The sequence below is a fragment of the Talpa europaea genome, assembly GCF_964194135.1.
Source record: "Talpa europaea genome assembly, chromosome: 7".
In the NCBI taxonomy this organism is placed as follows: domain Eukaryota; kingdom Metazoa; phylum Chordata; class Mammalia; order Eulipotyphla; family Talpidae; genus Talpa; species Talpa europaea.
In genome coordinates, this window is record NC_140074.1 from 51,292,106 (window position 1) to 51,298,071 (window position 5,966).

Genomic DNA, 5,966 nt, shown 5'->3' on the forward strand with positions numbered 1-5,966 from the left:
GCTTCATTTCTCCCTTCCAAAGCTCTGAGAAAGGTCCCCAGACACTGATGAGGGAACACCAACACATCTCCTCCAAGTCAGATGCTGTGTGGGGCACTGGGAAACAGGGTGAAAAGAAATTAGATCCTATCCAGTGGTCCTGTCTCTGGATAAAGAAATAGGCAGGACCAGGCTGCCCTGTCTGTCATTGGCTCTGAGCTTTAGTTGGGTCATTTGTTTTTCTGGGTACGGTGTACTTTATTGATGGTTATAACAAGGTAGGGTTCTCTAAGCCCTGCTCCTTCTTTAAGGATGGACACTGTCCACGTCAGAGTCTCAGTGTGTTGGATGAATAGGGGAGGAACTTCCCAGCAGCTGAGGCCTCTCTCTTCCTCCTGTGCTCTCTCTGGGCTTGTGGTCTGGGGGTTCTTATTCCTTGGAGGCCATAAAGTCCACCACCACATGGCTGTTGCAAAACTCATTGTCATATGAGGAAATGAGCTTGTTAGAGTGGTTATTGAGGGCAATGTCAGCCCCAGCGTTGAAGGTGGAGGAGTAGATGTCACTGTCAAAGTCACTGGAGACAACCTGGTCCTCAGTGTAGCTCAGGATGTCCTTGAGGTGCCCTGGGATGCTTGTTTCACCACCTTCTTGATGTTGTATTTGGCAGCTTTTTGTAGGTGGCAGATCAGACCCATGACCAACATGTTAGGAGTGGGCATACTGAAGGCTAGGCCAGTGAGTTTCCCGTTTAGTTCAGTGATGATCTTGCCTACAGCCTTGGCGGTGCCATTAGAAGCAGATAGGATGTTCTGGATAGTCCCCTGGCCATCACATCATAGTTTCCCCAGGCGTTGTCCAGTCTTCTGGGTGACAGCGATGGCATGAACTAGGGCCACAAGTCCTTCCACAATGCCAAAGTTGTCGTGGGTGACCTTGGTCAGGGGGGTCAAGAAGTTGGTGAAGGGGGCATTGTTGACAATCTTGCAGAGTTGTCATACTTTCATGATTCATGCACATCACAAGCATGGGTCATCAGCAGAAGGAGCAGAGGTGATAACCCTTTGGTTCCACCCTTCAAGTGAACACCAGCCTTCTCCAAGTTTGTGAAGATACCAGTGGATTCCACAGCATATTAAGCACTAGAATAACTCCCATTTGATGTATCTCTAGAAGATAGAGATTGGCTTTTCCTTGATGATAAGCTTTCCATTCTCAGCCTTGACTATGCCTTTGAACTTTCCAAGGATGGAATCGTACTGGAACATGTAGATCAGGTAGCTGAGGTCAATGAGGGGGTCACTGATGGACTAGATAACATAAAATCAGCCCTGGTGAGCAAGTGTCCAGTAGAGTCCATTATTTTTCACCTTCACCATTGTGTCTCAGGGTACAGTTGTTTGCTGAATGTGCATGAGCAGAGTTCCTGAGTCATTTCTTTTGGGGCATGGTGGCTGGGAAGAAGGTAAGGTAACCCGCAGGAGCACTGGGTTTATCACAGGTGGTCAGTCAATACTAGCTTTCCTCCCTCACCAATTCTGTTGCCCCTTTGGTGACTTTGCTTAGTCATTCAGCAAAACTGGAAGGAGCAACTCCTGTGTTCCCGGCCCTGGGCTTTGTCACCAGTAATAGATGTCCTGCAGATGAGGGCTCACAGCTTTATCTGCTTAGAGGATGTGGATGCAGTTGGACCAGACAGTCCCTGGGCCCTTGCTGCCCCTCAGTGTTTGCTGGGTAGAGGCATCCACTTTGCAAAAGGATGTCTGGCCCAGCTCTACTTCAGCATTCTTGGACCCATGTGCCTTCTAGACATGGGCGGTCTTCTTGGCATAAGTTCTGCTCTGAAGCCAGCATTCAGGAGCCTCTTCACGGAGGAGGGTAGTCTTCCTAGATCTGGAAGGGGACCCCCAGTGGGGTCAACTCAGGTCAAAGGAGCACCAGTTCCTCAAATTCTTCAGGAACTACTCTCTTCATTGAGGGTGAGGTTGGGAGATAAGCAGGTAAGTCTCAGCCCCTCCAGGAGTTTTGGGCTTCGGAGGGAGAACAGGCATCAGACATTGAACCCTCTGCAGGAACTGGTAAGGAGACCTGATGAGACTCAGGTGAGACTCTGAGGAGGGGACTCTTTATGTTGGTAGGGAGATCAGGGAAATGAGGGAGGGCCACAGACAAGGGGCATTTTATCTCCACTCAGAGGGATGCCCCCAGAGAATGCTGAGGGAGCACTGCAACTGGAGCAAAGCCTCCTGGGCAAGACCCCTCCTCTGGGCCTCAGTATTCCCATCTGCTAAGTGACGGGGTACTTCAGGGAATTTGAAGACCCTCCTAGCATCGTACTGGCAAGTTCAGGACATCACTTCCCCTCAGAGTCAATGGCCGGGAAAAAAAGCAACTGTGGTTCTTAATTGGGACTTCCCTCTGTACCCCAGAAAGCTAACTGACTCCTGTGGATCTCTTGTCCCATGATGCCACCTCCACCCCCAGATGTAAGCCATAGATAGCCTTCCTCTCTTGCTTTATAATATGCTCTGTGGTTATACCCATGCAAGTATTGGATAAATACTTTTATGTTGTTTTGACTATAAACTATTGTCATTTGATTAGACAAGAGATTTTAATGGCAATGTCCAGAATATTGAAATCACTCACAAGCTGTGTGTCCTTGGTAAAATTATGTCTTCTCTGGGCCTTAATTTTCTCCTTTATAAAATGAAGGTGTCATTCCTGCCTGGTCCCTACTCTGGGATTGTGTAATGTGCTGAGTCCTAGAAATAGCAGCTAAAGGAGGAGACCTGGTGAGGGAGGCATAGTGGGAGAGATGACTTTCATGGAACTGTTAGCCAGTGTCAAAGGGACTCTGGCCTGACCTTTCAGCTTTTGTTGGGACACCTTGTGGGTAGGGGTGGTTGTCAGGGTTTCCCTTCCCTGCCCATGTGACCAGATGTGCTGGCTTCCCTCTCAGGCCACCTTCAGGAGAGACATGTTGAAGTCTGCTCAATACAGAGGTCTCCAGATCTCAGAGGAGTTCATAGAATTAAGCCCACAAACTCACTTGGCTCCTTCTCTGCTGGCCTGATCTCTGCCCTAACAATCCCTTCAGGGCAAATAGAAAAGACCTAAACCAGATGCCACAGACCAGGCCTGGGGTCCCACCCCTTTATCTACCCCACAACTGTCCTCTCCATGTCTCCTAGTCTATGTGCCAAACCTACGTGCCTGTATCATGAGCAAAGGTAAGGAGCATGGACTTGGGGGTCCAGTTGACTCAAACTGATCCCAGGCTCAGGCTCGGCTCTGCCACTTTCCTCCTGGATGACTTCAGGTACAGCATTTGTTCTTTCTGAGTCTCAGTTTCTGAACTGCAGTGTTAGGATTGTAGTAGCGCTTATTCCATAGGAGGGTTGCGAGGAATAGTGAGATAACAAGAGTGATGTTGGAAGGCTCTCGGTGATGTTTCAGGGAAGTGCCCTGAGAAGTGCCCCTGTTGTTCTCAGGACTTCAGGTCACTGCACTACACCTCCTTGCTGGAGCATGTGACTGAGTGGAGCTAATCATAGTCTCTCTTGGGATTTTATACACTAGCTGAAGGAAAGAAGGCCTCTTTTTGCTTAGCTGTAAAGTTATAAGGTGTAACTTTGAAGGTGCTTGCAGACATGGTTGTCATCTTGATGGAACACCTGGCCAATCAGAAAAATCCAACCTGAAGAGAAGCAGAGAAGTAGAGAGACAGTTCTGGCTGCCTTAGAACCCCTGGTTCCAGAAATCTCTGTGTCCAGCGTCATCCCTGTCATTCCTGAGCTTTGCTGTGTGAGTGATGTCCATACATTTCCTTGCAACCAAAGGATCTCAACAAATATGAACAAACTTAGCACAGTGCCTGGCTTATAGCAAAGGTTCGATAAGAGGAAGCTCTCAGATTGACTCCAGTCAGGCTCTGTGTGGCTTGGCATGGAGACTGAATGTCCATCTCCACTTGTCTATGGCCACCTTGTCGTGAGCACTAGTGTATCCTCTCTGCCACTCTCGGGCTGCCTGTGTGAAGCATGAAGTAGTGGGTGGCTTGAGCCGGAGCCTGCCTGGCCCTGAAGGCAGCAGTGCCAGCCCATGTAAAACAGCACCACGGACAGTGGCAGCTCAGATGCAGCCTCCTGCCACAGGACACAGACACAATCAAGCTGCCGACATCCTTCTCCATGTCGGGGTCTGATAATGAACAAGTAATTTATGTCCAGGAGTCAGTGGAGCCTGTCGCAGGCTGGGGCTGAAATGTTACTACGAGGGATTCCTATGAAGGTCATTGCCCTGCTCTTGTCACTGTTAAGGGTTGTCTGCAAATGGTGTCCCCTTGGAGGTGTCCCCTGTTCTCCTGGCTTCTTTAGGGAGAGAAGGGTACACTTTTGGGCCCCATGCTTACTGTGATCCTGAATTTGGCAATTTCTGACCTCAGACTGCCTGTGGTGAGAAGGGAGATCCAGAGTGAGCTGGTGTAGTGGATGTACAGTGTCTGTGAGTGGGGAGGGCAGGGATTGGGCATCCCTCTTTGGACCAAAACATGACTCTAAGGACCTTCTGCCTGAATTAATTTGGATCAAATGGCTGATAGGACAGGAATGGTGTTTTGGGGACAAAGTAATAACATCTGTTTTGAAAATGTGGAAAGAGAAGGGATAAAGGAGAAGACTGGGCTGGTGAGCAGGGAAACCTCTTGAGTCTTCTCATGGGCCTTAGTTTCCTTGTGTGGCAGTGGGCTGGAGAGCCTTCGTCAATCTGAGAAGTAGGCAAAGCACTGGAGTCTTCACTGGACAATAGAGTGACTGATTCATCTTGGCTTGCCTGAGACTTTGTTGGTTTTACTCTGAAAGTTCCATATCCCAGGAATGAGGCTGGTTGGTCATCCTGCTGGGCAGAGGTTGCTGCCAGGTCACTCACTTCCTTTCAGGCTGACCTGGCCCTGGCAGATTGCTGGCCCTGGTTTGGCCCAAGGATGTGAAGGAAGCTGAGAGGTGTAGGCCAGGCTGACTGTTGAGGTGACATAGCATTGAGCCTGCTGGCTCTCCTGAGGGGGAGCAAAAGAAAGCCATGCGTGCTCAGGACCCTACTCTGCCAGGGGTCCTGACTGAGCCCTCCCCATCCCACCGTCCAGCCCTTGTTGAGAAGTGATCATCTTCATCTGAGGTGGGACATCAGCCTTCAACTGGCCTATCCCCTCTTCCAAACCAGTGCTATAAGCCTAAAACATGCCTTTCCCCTAAGCTTACAGTAGTTCCCTGGCACCCTTGAGACGGCAAGCTGGTGAAGACAGAACACAGATTTTGTAGTCCAAAACATTGGAACTCAAGTTGGGCTGTGTGACCTTGGGAAAGGCCATTGACTTCCCTGAGCTTCATTTATAAAATGAGAAGAAGGAAAAAAAAAAAAAAACAGCCCTGTGAAGTTAAAGGAAGCAGTAAATGAAGAAAATAACATATGTGTAAAGTGCTCACACAATCCAATATCTGCTACATAATAAGTGCGAAAGACATGCTGGCTGTTGCTGTGATGGCTCAGAACTTGCCCAAAGCGCCTAGCCTGCCATTCAGCAACCACCGGTCCCTCCTTGCCTTGCAGCTTGGATTTATGTTCACATCCCTTACACCGACCCTTCTGCTGCCTACTCTTGCTGTTCTCTGTGTGATCACTTCCTTTTCTGTCTACCTACTTATGTGGATTTTTTTCTCCTGCCTGAAACTCCCTTCCTTGTTGAAGCTCTACTCACCCTACCACAACCCCATTCTACCTCCTCCAGGAAGCCTTCCTCATAGCCCCAAGGTGAAATGGAGCTTTGCTTCCTCCTCAGTCTCACTGCACTTTGCACTTGGCACTGGTCATGAAGTCAGAATTCATTATTATAGTGATTTACACCCATTTCTGTCTTCCCCACTAGATTGTGGGGTGCTTGAGAGGAAGACTGGAGACCCGTGCACCTTTGTTGGCTGCAGAGCCCAGCA

General features: G+C 49.2%; 1 pseudogene across 1 annotated transcript; it reads right to left on the reverse strand.

Annotated features, from left to right (window-relative positions):
* Nucleotides 1-312: 312 nt before the first annotated feature.
* LOC311173705 (glyceraldehyde-3-phosphate dehydrogenase-like) lies at nucleotides 313-4,174 on the reverse strand (annotated as a pseudogene). The gene is made up of 3 exons: nucleotides 4,098-4,174; nucleotides 3,557-3,656; nucleotides 313-1,289 (listed from the first exon to the last, which is right to left on the reverse strand). The product of its transcript is annotated as a glyceraldehyde-3-phosphate dehydrogenase-like (transcript).
* Between the last annotated feature and the right edge of the window lie 1,792 nt (nucleotides 4,175-5,966).